General features: G+C 39.1%; 1 protein-coding gene and 1 long non-coding RNA gene across 4 annotated transcripts in view; one reads left to right on the top strand and one right to left on the bottom strand.

Annotated features, from left to right (window-relative positions):
* Positions 1–14927, top strand: part of LOC131997795 (uncharacterized) — a 203351-nt gene that overhangs the window by 122586 nt on the left and 65838 nt on the right. The window lies entirely within an intron of this gene.
* Positions 1–14927, bottom strand: part of LOC106089680 (probable serine/threonine-protein kinase roco8) — a 113317-nt gene that overhangs the window by 37609 nt on the left and 60781 nt on the right. The gene's annotated exons all lie outside the window — the stretch shown is intronic.

Below are 14927 nucleotides of genomic sequence, written 5' to 3'. Positions count from 1 at the left end.
CCCCGATAAGGCGGCTGGCTAACAATAACAAGGATTTCGCAGTCATTACCACCACTCTGGCACTTCGCAACGCCAACCAACACACCAACCAAGCCAACCAGAAACACCAGAAACTGCCTTGGGTTGATGGCTACAAGGACTATTCTTGTTCAAACTATTCAAAATAGTTGTTAAAGTTGTGCTAGTTGTTGTAGTTGTAGTTGTAGTTGCTGTTGTCTTATTTTTCCATGGCATGAAGCGAATAACTTTGAAGGAAAACTTTAACTGCTGGAATAATGACAACTAATTTCAACAGTAATAAGGAAACTAAATAAGGTACCATCAGTGGCTATATATATAGGATGGACGATGTCGATGCTTTTAGTGTTGCCATATGTAAAATATTTAGGGGAAACAAATATCTACAGAAAATTTAGTCAAATATTGAAAAATTTTGTAAATTTTTTTTTCATAAGAAAGTTTTTCAAGAGTTGATTTTTAAAGAATATAGCTGACCCGGGCCCGCTTTGCTGCGCCTTCTTTTACTTTATATGGAACAGAACAGATTTTGCAAATTTTATTTCGACAATTAAAGAGCTTTAAGTAAAATTCCATACTACGAAAAATAGAATATGACTAATAGCGTATATTATTATGCCTTTATCTGAATCCCATATTATCTTTATTGGCCAAAGTAATCGCTCAAATATTCTAGGGTCCTTTAAGTTTGGATTTTAGATGTACTCCACTCTTAAAAGACTTCATTTGAGCACGATGTTCCCATGAGGATTTTGGGAGTGGGAAGGCCCCAGGGTGGTGGTTGGTGTTTTTAGGGGGTAGTGTGGGCTCCCGAAAGTGGGTATGGATTTCGTGCTATACTCCCAAATATCTCTCATTTAAGCCCCATATTGCCATGTTCGGTAAATATGTATGTCCGAATTAAAGGTGTTTTCGGGGGTGAGGTGTTCCCCCAGACAATTAGCCCTGACAAAAATATAAGCATCGTGCTCTACTTTCAAATACCATTTTTTAAACCCCATATTGCCATGGGTTTAAAGGGAGTTTATGGGATGAGGCCTCCCCCAAATACTTGGCTCCAAATTGGTAATCAACTTCGTTTTCTAATCTCAAATACCTTTCATTTGAGCCACATATTGCCATGGTCGCAAATTTGCACTCTTTGGAGGGTATTTTGGGGAAGGGACTATGCGTCAAATACATGGTTCCACATTTGGATATCAGATTCGTATTCTACTCCCAAATACATTTATTTTAGCCCCATATTGCTATGGTCAGTAAATAATTACTGTTTGTGAGGTGATTTGGGGCAAAACATTTGTCCTGAAAATGGGTATCAATTTTGTGATCTACTCTCCAATACTTTTCATTTGAGCCCCACATTGACTTGGTTATTAAATATGTCCGATTTATGGGTGTTTTAGGGAGTGGGGTGGTCCCCCAAACACTAAGCCCTGAAAATATATCAGCATCGTTCTCTACTCTGATATAACATTTGTTTGAACCGCATATTGCCATTGGCCTCAAAATTGGGTATCAAATTGATCTTCTTATCTCAAATACCTTTCTCAAACTTCTTATTGCAAAAGTCAGCAAATATATCCGATTTGAGGTATGGGCCCTATAAACTATCAATATCGAACTCCATTCTCTTTAAGGCCCAAATTGTCATGGTGAGCAAATACGTCCTATTTGGGGGTTGTTATGAGGGTAGGTCATCCCTTAGAAGGTTTATCTGGAATGTTGATATCAGGTTCGTGGTCTACTACCAAATAAATCTCATTTGAGTCCCATATTCCCATAGTCGGCAAACATGTCCGGTTTGGAGGGTGTTTTTGGGGGATGGGGCGGCGACACAGTGACTTGGGCCTGAAAATATATATCAGACTCGTGTTATACTATAAAATATGTCTTATTTGAGCCCCATATTGCAATGATCAGCAAATACGCTCTATCTGGGCGGTGTTATGGGAGTGGGGTGGCCCCATAGACACTTTTTCCGAATATTTATATCAGATTCGTGTTTTACTACCAAAGTTCCTTTCATTTGAGACCCAATATTGCTATGATCGTAAATTTGTCCTCTTGGGGGTGTTTTAGGGGATAGGCTGTCCCACAAACACTTGGTCTCACATTTGATATCGCATTCGTATTCTACACTCAAATACCTTTTATTTGAGACCCATATTGCCTCGGTCAATAAATAAGTCCTTTTTGGGGGGTGTTTGGGAAAGGGATGGACCTCCAGAAACTTGGTCCCGCATTTGGATATCAGATTCGTATTCTTCTCGCAAATACCTTTCATTTGATTCCCACATTGCCATGGTGGGTAAATATGTCCGATTTATGGGTTTTTTGAGGGTTGGGATGGTCCCTCAAACACTTGGTCTCACATTTGGATACCAGATTCCTATTCTACTCGCAAATACCTTTCATTTGAGTCCCATATTGTAGTGATTGGTCTATATATATATATTTGGTAGGTTTTGTGGGAGGGGCGGACCCCGCCTAGCTGCCCCATCCGAAATTTGGATACCAAATTTTTGTGTAAGGTTACTATAAGAGATCACACAAAATTTCTCTCAAATCGAACCACCCATCTTCTAGATCTGGCGTTTCTCAAAATTAAGGTAAGGGGGAGAGTCCGATCCCCCTTCAGAAACCCAAAAATGTAGTACCCTATTTTCACAACGGGATCATTATGCACCATCTGCGGAAATTTCAAGAAAATCGGAACAGACAAACAAACCAAGCAACAAACAAACACAAATTGATTTTTAAATACAAGATTTTGTCCAAATTTCATTTCTCTGGGAAATTATGTCAAAATTTTATTTCTTTAACAAATTTTGTCAAAATTTAACTTTCATAATACATTTTTTCAAAATTTCATTTTAATAAGAAATTGTGTTGAAATTTCATTTCTGTAAGAAATTATGTCGAAAATTCACTTCTATAGGAAATTTTGTCAAAATTGCATATCTTTAGTAAATTTTGTCAAAATTTTATTTTACTTCCATCCCATTTTCACACAATTGTTGGTGTATTTTTTTATTCATCTTTTAGCGTTTTATCCCAAAAGTTTGCCATACTTTGCCTTGTGGCTAATGTTTGGCAACGCTTATTGCTTAGTGAGAGAGTATAGTCATTAGTATGTGTGTGTGTAACGGATGAAGAGAGTTGTACAACTCATTAACATAAGCTTTACAAGCAGCCATTAAATGTGGCAGGCAGTACGAAAAACATCTGCACGCTTGAGAGTCAAACAAACACAAACACACTCACACTTGCACACACTTTGTTATGTCAACTTCCACTTCCGTTTCCGTTGCACTTAAATGCAATACTAGCCAACAGCAGACAGCAAGCATTGGGACATTGCAAATGTATCTGCCTGTATACAATACCAAAATAACAGCTCATACATAAGACCAAAGTTTCTGACAACAGTTTAAGAAGCTTTTGTTCCTAGTCAACCCTGGGTTTTTCTTGTGCTATTTTTATTCAGAGTTTTTTGTTTTTTCTTCTTGTTCAAGAAAAAAATATTGCAATGTGGAGCTGTCAGAGAACTAACTAAGAAGAAACAAATAGGCTCAGCATTCTGCTAGCAATAACAACAACAACAACAACAAGAACCAAGCTCTTGCAAATGAAAATGTCAACAAGAATTAAGAAACGGCAGAAGTTGAAATAAAAATAGAAATAAAAAATAAGAAATGGAAATGAACTTTTCCATTCTGCCGCTACTTCTTCTTCATTGCAAAGTTTTATGACATGAGATTGTCGTTGTCAATAGGAAGGAAACATGGGAAACTTTTCTATTTCTCGCCTGAGAAACTGAAAGCAAAAGTTTCTCTGGAAGTAGATCTTTCAGGTTCAGAGATTAAGAGATATCGTTTGATATGTAGACTTGTGCCTCAAAAAAAAAAAAGAAGAAAAAAACAAAAACAAAATAAATTTTCCTTTAGGGAGTTCTTGGACTTTTTAAGAAACACTCCCTTCCCTACAACTTTTTTATGTGTGTGTGTGTGTTTTTTTTTTCTTTATTTTTTTTTTTTGGATAGCTTGTATGTCCATGTGTTTGTAAAAATAATACCTTATTCCTTGGCTGCCATTTTTATCTTTTTCCAACGAATGTTTATAAAATATTTCACAGATTGGCCACTTATTGTTTTAATGACTTTTTTTTCCCTGAACAACAATTTGCCATAAACACGTGAAACATATGCAGGCAAGTGATGATGAAAAGTCCTCTGCCACAGAAGTTTCTTTATAACAAATAAAATTTTAATGATACAACACCATATTGACGTCATTTATGTATCATTGGAGTACAACAATAATAATGGCCTTAGAAGACGACAAGCAGAGGATGCCAATGCAAAACCCCAAAAGTATCATTTCCACAAACTGTGTTTGAATTGCCACATTATGGCTGTGTTTGCAACGAAACAGAAGATGGTAGGATTAAGGCCGAGGAGGAGGGAGGGGAGAGCTGTTTTGAAATTCAAATGAGGTATATAGCATGAAATCGCCTTTGAAGGGCTAAAACAAAACGCATAAGAATATTTGCCGAATTGGCCCATTCAAGCATTAAAAGCCAACAATGAAAATCGGCAAGTTAAAGACTATGAAAAGTCCTAAACAGCAAAGAAAATTTGTTTAAAAAATAAAAAAATTTGCTAAAAAAATGTCGTTTTAGATAAAAATTTTGTCAAAATGTTTTTAATATACAATATAAAAATTATGTCCAAATTTAATTATTGTAGAAAATTTTATCAAATTTTATTTCTATGGGAAATGTCAAATTTCATTTCTTGACAATTGGTCGCAATATTGAACATAAGATTAGTTTTCTACTCTTCCATTTTGGCATTTGTAACAAAAAATCACCTCACCAAGCGGTTAGCAAAGTTGTAATCTACGATAAATTTCAAAAAAATGTTGACCCAGAGATCTGTTTATATGAGCACTACATCCATTTGTTGAACTATCCGGTTGATATATGGTGTGAGTATTGAAAGCAAGGCTATCGTTGCGTAGACGTTAGAAAGTGACGCAAAACCTGGGTTCAAATAGCGATAACATCAGCGCTGGTTATTCCCACCTAATGCTGGCGACATTTATGAAGAATTATGCTATGTAAAACAAGTAAAAACGTGCTAAGTTCAGCTTGGCCGAATCTTTGAAACCCACCACCATGGATTCTGCGAAAAATTTACACAAAATAAAATTAATTCAAAGGCATAATTTTTCTCTACGTACTCGATTTCTACCAAACCAGCCAAAAATGAAAGCTTCTAGGAACCGCACAAGGTTAATCAAGAGATCGGATTATATGGGAACATCAGGTTAAAGACCGATTTGGACCGTACACCACGTGCCAAATCGGACAAAAAATGTGACTTTAAGGGGATACAGACGTGAAAGCGAGTTATCGGTTTATATGGGAGATATTTCAGGTTACAGACCGATTTCATTCGTAGTTGGCTAAAGATGTCATTCGAGAGATCGGGTTATATGGGAGCTATGTCAGGTTATAGACCGATGGAAGTTGTAATAGAACACTACATTCAAAATTTTAGACAAATCGGACAAAAATTGCGGCTTCCAGGGGCTCAAAATGTCAAATCGGGAGATCGGTTTATATGGAATCTATATCAGGTTATGTACCGATTTCAACCGTTTTTGGCATGATCATTGGACGTCGCATGCGAAATTTCGGGTAACAATTGCGGCTTTTAGGGGCTTAATATGTCAAATCGGGAGATCGGTTTATATGGGAGCTATATCCAATTCTGAACCCATATGGCCCATTTGCAATCCCCAAAGACCTACATCAATATCTGTGCATTAGTGTGTGGATTGGGGTTGACCCCCAGAGACTTCGTCACGAAAGTAGGTACCATTCTCGTGCTCTACGTCCAAAGAACTTTCATTTGAGCTCTTTATTCTCATGATTGCTAAGTAAGCCCCATGCGGGGGGTCGTTTGAATCGCCCAACCCATCTCTAAGATCTGGCGTTTTTACAGGAAATGTTTTCATTATTTCAATTTTACAAAAAACTTTGCTCAAAATTTCATTTTTATAGGAAACTGTCTGGACCGGTGTGCTTTATTACACCCTTAAGCGTTTGCGGCCCCCTGTCGACATGGTTTAAATATTTGAATAATATAAGAATAGACCCCAAATTTTTATACAAGTTTCGTATTCTCGCAAGTATTTTTCGTTTAAAAACCTTTTTGCACCGATCGACCTACATGCCGGTTTTTTATATAAGTTTCGTTTTCTATTTTGGATTACCATTCATAAATAGCCATACTGGCGGCCTCTTCGGACTCGACTCCAAAGGGTTGGATGGTGTTATGAGGGTGGGGTGGCCCCATAGACACTTTTTTCCGAATATTGATATCAGATTTGAGCTTTACTCCTAAAGTCCTTTCATTTGAGCCCCATATTACTATGATTGGGAGGCGGCCCCCAAAACACTTGTTCCCCTATTTGGATATCAGATTTGTATTCTTCACTCAAATACCTTTTATTTGAGCCCCATATTGCCATGCTCAGTAAATACGACCTGTTTGGGGGATGTTTTGGGGAAGGGGTGAACCCCCAGAAATTTGGTCCAACATTTAGCTATCAGATTCTTATTCTACTTACAAATACCTTTTAGGGAGGGTCCGCCCCCTCCCCTCCCCCCCTTCAGATATCAACAAATTAAGTACCCTATTTTCACTACGGGATCATTATGCACCATCTGTAAAAATTTCAAGAAAATCGATTCAGCCGTTTTTGAGTCTACAAGGAACACACAAACAAACCGAGAAACAAACACAAATTGATTTTTATATATAAGAATTTTTCAAATTTTCATTTTTTTAGGAAATTTTGTCAAAACTTTATTTTTATAGAATAATTTTAATAATTCTATTCTTATAGGAAATTTTTTCAAAAAGTAAATTCTATGGAAAAATTTGTCAAATTTTCTTTTATATAGAAAATGTGGGAATATTTACTCTTTGATCCGATTTTACCATTTGCGTCATTCACAGTTTTATGATTCTGTGCGCGAGGATCTTCATATCTTAATTTATAGTCTTTTTCCACTTCATTGCCATCAACACCTCTTATTTGATACGTTTTATCAATTTTCCAATTTCTGGTTGGATATACCCGACCAAAGCATTTAGTCGCATAACGCTTCTGACAACATCATCCAACTTCCCTCAATCTCGTCAAAGTCTCTCAAGTCTCAGCATGCGTTGTATGCTCCTAATGTAGTGCTCTTTGTGGGAGTGATCATTGACACCAAAACAGGTGAAAACCAATTATTTTGAAATTTATGTTGACGGTGGCGCATCACCTGTTCACAACAAGCTGGGGACTGCCTTCTCTAGTAAGTAACAGCAAACAGGCTGGCATTAGTCATCGTTGCGCATTTCGACTCTAATTGAGGGACTTAGTCATTTACCCTCATAATTGTAGCACTTAGACCATAACTCAAGCATAATGTCATCCTTCCCTCCGCTGGCATTAAGCAGTGCAGGAACAGCAGTAGAAATAGGAGCAGCAGTGGTAGCAGCATTTGTCGAGCTGTGACCAGCTGCTTAGGGTGTGTTGGGACAAAATGCAAGAGCTTTAATAGGTTTTTAAAGACACTCGTGCCGCAATAACAACAATAATCATAACAAATGCTTCATACGTGATTGGAGTTCCTGAGTGGAATGCGCGAGCGGCGAAAACAACCAAAAAATGCTGAACAAATAAAAACAACGAAATGGAGAAAAATAAAAACTGAAGGAGAACAATTTAAAAAAATATTGCTGCTGCTGATATTGGCGCTATGTAGCTGCGCCTCCTCCTTTCCCTCCTCTCTACCGCCGAAGGACTTTTAAGCAGAGTTATTGCCATAAATTACAAACAATTTATGCAAAATATAGAATAGCATTGACGCACACAACTTTGTCCCCCCCCCCCCCCCCCCTGCCCCAATCCCTATAAGAATAAAGGCTGCCCCAATACAACCACAACAGAGACAACAACAGCAATCACATGATAGCAAGGAATCCCTTATGGAGGAGAAAAAAAATTCAACCAACTGTGGGATATTTGCTCGCTGGCCAGCCACACAGACCACTCGCTTGCGAGTAAAAGTAGAATACGTTCTTAAACGCCTATTTCGTGTCCTTTCTGGATTCTGATTTCTGTACACGTTTGTTTTTCTTTGCTCAGCCCAAGATCTGTCTGCTGTGGTCTGCTGCTGTTACTTTTTGCGTGCCTTTTGCAAAATGGAAAGTGCCTGAGAAACCGCCTATTTTTCTTTGTTGTTGTGTGTGTGTGTGTTTTTTATTTTATTTCCATTTCAATTGAAAAAATTTCCATATTGAAAAGGAAAAACATTTTCCATATCTTCAGGCTAAAGGATAGCACTTTCAGGATGATAGGATTTTGAACAATAAAAAAAAATTTCGCTCCATGATACATGATGCAAATTTACAAATTTTGCCCATGAACATTTCACAAAGGAACAGGGGCAAACTTCTCACATATCAATGAGTCAGCGCAGTCTGATTCAAGTTTAAGCTCAATGATAAGAGGCCTCCTTTTTATAGCCGAGTTCGAACGGCGTGCCGCAGTGCGACGCCTCTTTAGAAAGAGGCTATACATAGTACCTCAGAAATGTTGCCGGCATTAGGAGGGGAAAAACACCGCTAAAAAATATTTTCTGATGGTCTCGCCAGGATTATTTGAACCCAGGCGTAATTGCTAACCTCTGCGCTACGGTGGCCTCCATGATGCATGATGCAAATTTCCCTATGAACATTCCCTTAAGGAGCAAGGGCAAACTTTGTACATATCAATGAGTGCTGTCCTATTCAAGTTTAAGCTCAATAATAATGGGCCTCCTTTTTATAGCTGAGTCCGAACGGCGTACCGCAGTGTGACACCTCTTTGTGGGGAAGTTTTTAATGGCTGTCATACCAAATGCTACAGTACCTCCCAAATGTCGCCAGCATTAGGAGAGGATAATCACCGCTGAAAATTTTCATGATGTTTTCGCCAGGATTCTAACCCAGGCGTTCAGCGTCATAGGCGGACATGCTAACCTCTGCGCTACGGTGGCTTCACAGACCGGTGAGTTTATTTCATTTTTTTTATTTTTGAATGCCAAAAATTTTTTTATGATTTTTTTTAGCCCCACTTTAGGTAGGGGGGTATAGTATCTGTTACATTGCCCTCGTAGCATCTCGAAATATTATTCTTGATCGAAGTGAGAATATGAGTCGATCTAGCCATATCCATCCATCAATCTGTCTGTCCGTCCGTTTGTCTGTACATCCATTTAGATACCACTTAATGTCCATTTTGTAGCCCCACTATAGGCAGGAGGTATTCTATCTGTTTCATTGTGCTTGTAGCACCTCGAAATATTGTTCTTGATCAAAGTGAGAATATGAGTCGATCTAGCCATTTTTGTTCATCTATCTGTCTGTCTGTACTTTCGTATGATCTTCCATCTGACTGTCCATCCATTTGTCAGTCTGTAGCATTGATGGGCAACAACAAACAATGGCACACAAATTCCTATCCCCACAGGCGTAGGAGAAGCAAACAGTAGCGCACATTCAGTGTTAGCAAATTGTGTTAATCTGTCCGTCCGTCTGTCTTCATATCCATCTGACTGCCCTTCCCTCCGGCTGTACCACCAATTGTTGAATGTTAACCCATCTGTTGATCTGTCCGTTCATCTCACTGTCCGTCCATCCGTCTGCCAATCTATACATCCTGCGTCTGATCTGTCCGTCCGTCTGTTTGCGCATCCATTTAAACGTCCGTCCGACTGGCTGTTAATCTGTCCGTCCACCCGACTTTGCATCTCTTAGTTTGTACATGCGTCTGTTGATCTATCCGTCCATCTATCCGTACATCTATCTGTCCATCCAACCGACTGTACGTTCCTCTGTCTGTACATCCGTCTTTTGATCGGTCCGTCTATCTGTTCGATTGGCCCTTTTTTTCTGTTGTTCTGATCCACCATGTTTTCCTATTTTTTTTTTCTTTCACTCCTTAGCTCCCACACCCTTTTACAACTTTTTATTGGCCAACCTATCTTTGTGAGCCTTGCACATGTGTGTGTGCGTGTGTGTTGTATCTGTGTATTTGCTTATTTTGTTTTAATAGCTATGGGAATTGGTTTCTCTAGTTTTTCTTTCTTTGCGAATCTACAGCCCAATTTTGGTATCATGGTGGTGTATGTGCCGCAATTGCTGAGGATCTTCAACAATAGCCATAGCAGTAGCTAAAGCTGAAGCCGTACAGCACAGTTGTTTTCGTAGACATTGAACACAGTGATAGTATCATCGTCGTCATCAGCATTATTTGCTTTATTGCAGCAGCATAAATCAAATGGAATGAAAACGAAACTGCTATTGACACTTGCTGCTGCTCCTGCTGCTGTTCCCTCCTCTGGGCGCATTAAACACACAGTGGTTTAAAGTACTCGTCTCCCCTATTCTATACCAGGCTTACAGGTAGACCATAGTTGTTTCAGCTTAACTCTTGAACAATGGCATAAACTTTAAGTAAGCCAACGAAGAGGCCATTTAATTGTTTCCCAAAGGCCATCCGGCTTTAAAGTTTTAAATGCAACTTCATGACCCAGTGTGCTTCCTACTCCTTGATACACTTCATCAATGTTAAGTTTTTGCTATTGCAAAAAGCCGTATGTTTTTCCATTTCATACAATGCTGCTGCAGTATTGGAGTAACTCTTTTGTGCCCAGATGACTCCATACAATAGCACACACACACACACACACATACACATGGACACATGGCATTCCAATGCCCAAGTTAACTTAATTTTCTTGGGGTATGGTAGTTGTTTGTCTTCCCATTTAGATTTGCTCTTTTGTGTGTTGCGGCTTTTGCTCTATTTTTGTTTGGGGACATGTGTGGTGAATAGGAAGGGGGGAGGGGGGGGGGGGAGTATAGGAAGTCTCAATGCTGCTCAATTCATGGTCCAGCTTCTGGTTGCGAGCAACATTGTATCGCCTCGACTAGTTGTCAATTGTTATTGAATCCCTTGGGACTCTTAAATAACCAAGGGGGAATTCTCCACTCACGCACACAAAGCCCTCCGTATATGTGGTGCCAATACAAATTGTTATTGCTACAAATAAAGCCTGTGAGCCGCCACCCACATACACTTACACACGTACTTCCACTATGGGAACCTTTAAGGCAATGAAGTGAACAACCACTGCGTTGTGTGTGCTGCCTCAAGCTGGCAGGCAGGCAAGCAAGCAGACCAATGCCATAAATGCTTACAAATCTTGTAAGGTTCGATGCTTAGCACAACGTGTGTGGTATTCCAGGCATGGAGGACATGAATTGTTTAGTAAATGTTTTAAAAATTACTTAATTATCGATTGATTTTATTCGATTGACCAACCACCAAAGGAACCGCTCGTCCACATAAATTCCGCCGTAATGGCTTTAACCATTATTGCCTTGTTTTGTTTGGTTTTTTACAACACAATTGGTCGATAAGTTTAAAATAATGTACGAAAGGCTTTATGGTTCATAGCTTTATTGTGTTGTGTTATGGAACGTTATGGATTTAAAGCTAGTAATACTTCCTTTTAGAGGGAAATATAAAGGTATTTATTAAAAAAAATATTTTTTTAAGGCAAAAATTAAATCGGACCAAAATTATGGCTACTAGATATATAAAATTATGTCTAGAAAGATATATATGGGAGCTATATCTAAATCTGAACCGGTTTTATTCAAAATCAATAGCGTTCGTTCTTGGACCAAAAAAGAGACTTGTGCAAAATTTTACGATTATCAAGCAACTAATGCGTACCTGTACCTTGTACCTTGATCACAAGAATATCAGATATCGAATATCGAAAGAACAGGCACAACAAATTTAAAGTCGAAGGGCACGGGTTAGGATTTTATTTCAGATACATGCTTTTTTCGAAGAAACTTCTTAGGATTGATTGTAGTTTACGTTTTTGCTATGCGATTTTTAAGTTTTTTTTATCCATACAAATCAACCCGCCCTAATGTATATTTTCTTATCCTCTTGACATTCTAAGGCAATCTAACCATCAGTCTGTGAAAAACACGATAGAGACGAACGACTAAAGATATCCGCTTGAAATTTTCCATATATACTTTTTATTCATGTAGGTCGTTGGGGATTCCAAATGCGCCAAATCGGTTCGTACTTGGATATAGCTGCCATATAAAATGATTTTCGTTGTTGTAGCAGTGTGTTGTGTTCTGTCTTTTGTCTGCTTGATTCTGTTGAGTATCCTGACCTAGGAACTTTGCGACGAAAATGGGGTGCGTCAAGAGGGATCTGGGTCATGGTCGAGTGGATCTGGCGGGGCAGTTAAACGGGGGACGTGTGTCGTGTGGTCCCTGGTCACAATCGGCAGTTGAGGCGACAGCATCTGCCGGATCGTAATTGAGGTCAATTTCTTAAGGTGCATTAGGAGGCGGTCGTTCTCCAAGGGCCACATACACCCGTTATCTATTCACCTCATCTGCTACCGTGTCTGCATGAAAGTTGGCTAAACCCCACGATTTGCCTAAAATTTTGCAGGGAGTGTTTTGTTATGGCTTCCAGCAATCGCGCTAAGTACAGTCTAAATCAGTCTACAACCTGCCTTTTATATTTTGGGATTGCACAACCCTTGTATTGCAATCTGCCAACTGACAGCTCTATCGTAAAGCTTGAAATTTTTGAGGCTATATGTACTCAGAACGTATTGACATACGAGCGCTATTTGTGTTGTTTACAGTGACTTAAAAGATTCAGCTTGCCCACAAAATGGAATTAAATCGTAAACATTTCGTGCGATTATTTTTTACATTTTTCGACATGGATTAACTCAACAACAGCGCATCGATGAACTTAATTCAGTTTTTGGCGATGAAGCTCCACCAAGGACCAGTGTTTATCGATGAATTCAACCGAGGTCGTAGTTCACTCCAAAACGAATTTCGTAAAGGTCGTCCAAAATCAGTTGTTGTTCCAAAATTTATTGATGCTGTGCGCCAACTGATATTGCAAGATTGTCATGTGAGATTGAGACATTAGTGGGACCAGCATTCATTCAATATTGCATGAACATTTGACCATCGAAAAAATTTGTTTGCGTTGGATCCCACACAATTTGTCAATCGTTAAAAAATAGGCTCGTTACAATTGGTCGGAAAAAAAAATGTTCTAAAAATAAAATCGCGTTGCTTCGAAACACGTATATGACATCGCGACAGATGATGAATCGTGAATTTAGGCGTATGAGCCCGAAAGTATACAGCAGTCATCTGTATAGGTGTTTCAAGATGAGTCAAATCCAACAAAAATTTACTCGCGCAAGAAGCATATCCAAGTAAATGATTGCCTGTTTTATCGGAAAAACTTGACATGTCGCAGTCGTACCACTAGAACAACGCAGAACAGCCAATTCCGAGTGGTACACAACCATTTGCTTGCCAGTTGTCTTCCAAGAAATCGGGAAAACCAACCGCCGATGACGTAACACTCTTCACCACCACAATACGAGCTCCCACACATCGACTCAAACAACTGCATTTTTGAGCACTCAAAACATTGATTTGATGAGTCACCCGCCATATAGTCCTGACTTGGCACTGAAAGACTTCTTTTTATTCCCATACGTAAAAATTAAAATGAGAGGTCAACGTTTTTCGACACCTGAAGAAGCTGTTGATGCGCTCAGAATGCATGTTTTTGAGATACCTCAATCGTAGTGGCAAAAGTGCTTCGACAATTGGTTCAAACGCATGCGGAGGCCACCCTAGCGCAGAGGTTAGCATGTCCGCCTATGACGCTAAACGCCGGAACATCAGAAAAATTTTCAGCGGTGGTAATCCCCTCTTAATGGTGGTGATATTTGTGAGCTACTTTGCCATGTAAAAACTTCTCCCCAAGTAGGTGTCGCTCTGCGGCACGCCGTTCAGACTCGTCTATAAAGAGGAGATCCCTTATCATTGAGATTAAAATTGAATCGGACAGCACTCATTGATTTGTGAGAAGTTTGCCCCAGTTCCTTAATGGAATGTTCATTGGCAAGTTTGCAGTTTGCATGCAAAAGTGTATAGATCTCAATGGGGAATATTTTGAAAAAGAATAAAGCGATTTTCGATGATTTATATTTATTTTTGTGTTCTCTAATCCCGAAATATAAAAACCAACCTATAGCTCCATTAGCATAGCTATTCTCATCCATTATCCTTTGTAAGCCCATAAAGAAGTACAGGGCAAAGAACTTGACAAAGCAATCCATTGTGGAGGGTTTATGAGATTCTGCCCAGCTGAACTCTTGACCTCTTCAGGATTCCAACAATCGTATTAAACGGTATTTCTCTCTCTCTCTTATTATCTTCTTCCTACACATTCCTCTAAAGCTAAAGATACTTTTTCCTCCGTATTTATTGTAAAATTTACGACAAAGGACCTTTGGTTCGGCAGCCACTAGTCGCCCACTAGCTTTACCAGTTCCCTTTAACTTTTGGGACAAGGCAATTCTCAAAACTCATTAAGTTTGAATAAATTTCTGCACCTGAAATGCTTCGCTATTATTCGCCTGTAACTTCGTGTCTGCATCTGTGTGTGATGAGAATTCCATTTTCACTAATTTAGGACATTATCTTTGGACCCTAATCATTGGATGCTGCGGTCATGTCAACTACAGTTAATTTCTTTGCAATGATGGAGTCACGCAAGAGCCCTGAAGGAATCGCAAGAGCTGTCAGGGACAATAGGCCATGGACACAACCAATGCAAATAACGTCGATGACTTTGATGGTGTTGGGAGATCTGTGTATCTGTGATGTCAGAAAGTTCAATCTCAATGAACATAGCCATTCCCACAACACCACACA

This window comes from Stomoxys calcitrans, chromosome 5, assembly GCF_963082655.1.
Source record: "Stomoxys calcitrans chromosome 5, idStoCalc2.1, whole genome shotgun sequence".
NCBI classification, from domain to species: domain Eukaryota; kingdom Metazoa; phylum Arthropoda; class Insecta; order Diptera; family Muscidae; genus Stomoxys; species Stomoxys calcitrans.
Note: the sequence above shows the minus strand (reverse complement) of the source record. Positions and strands in the feature narration are given on the sequence as shown.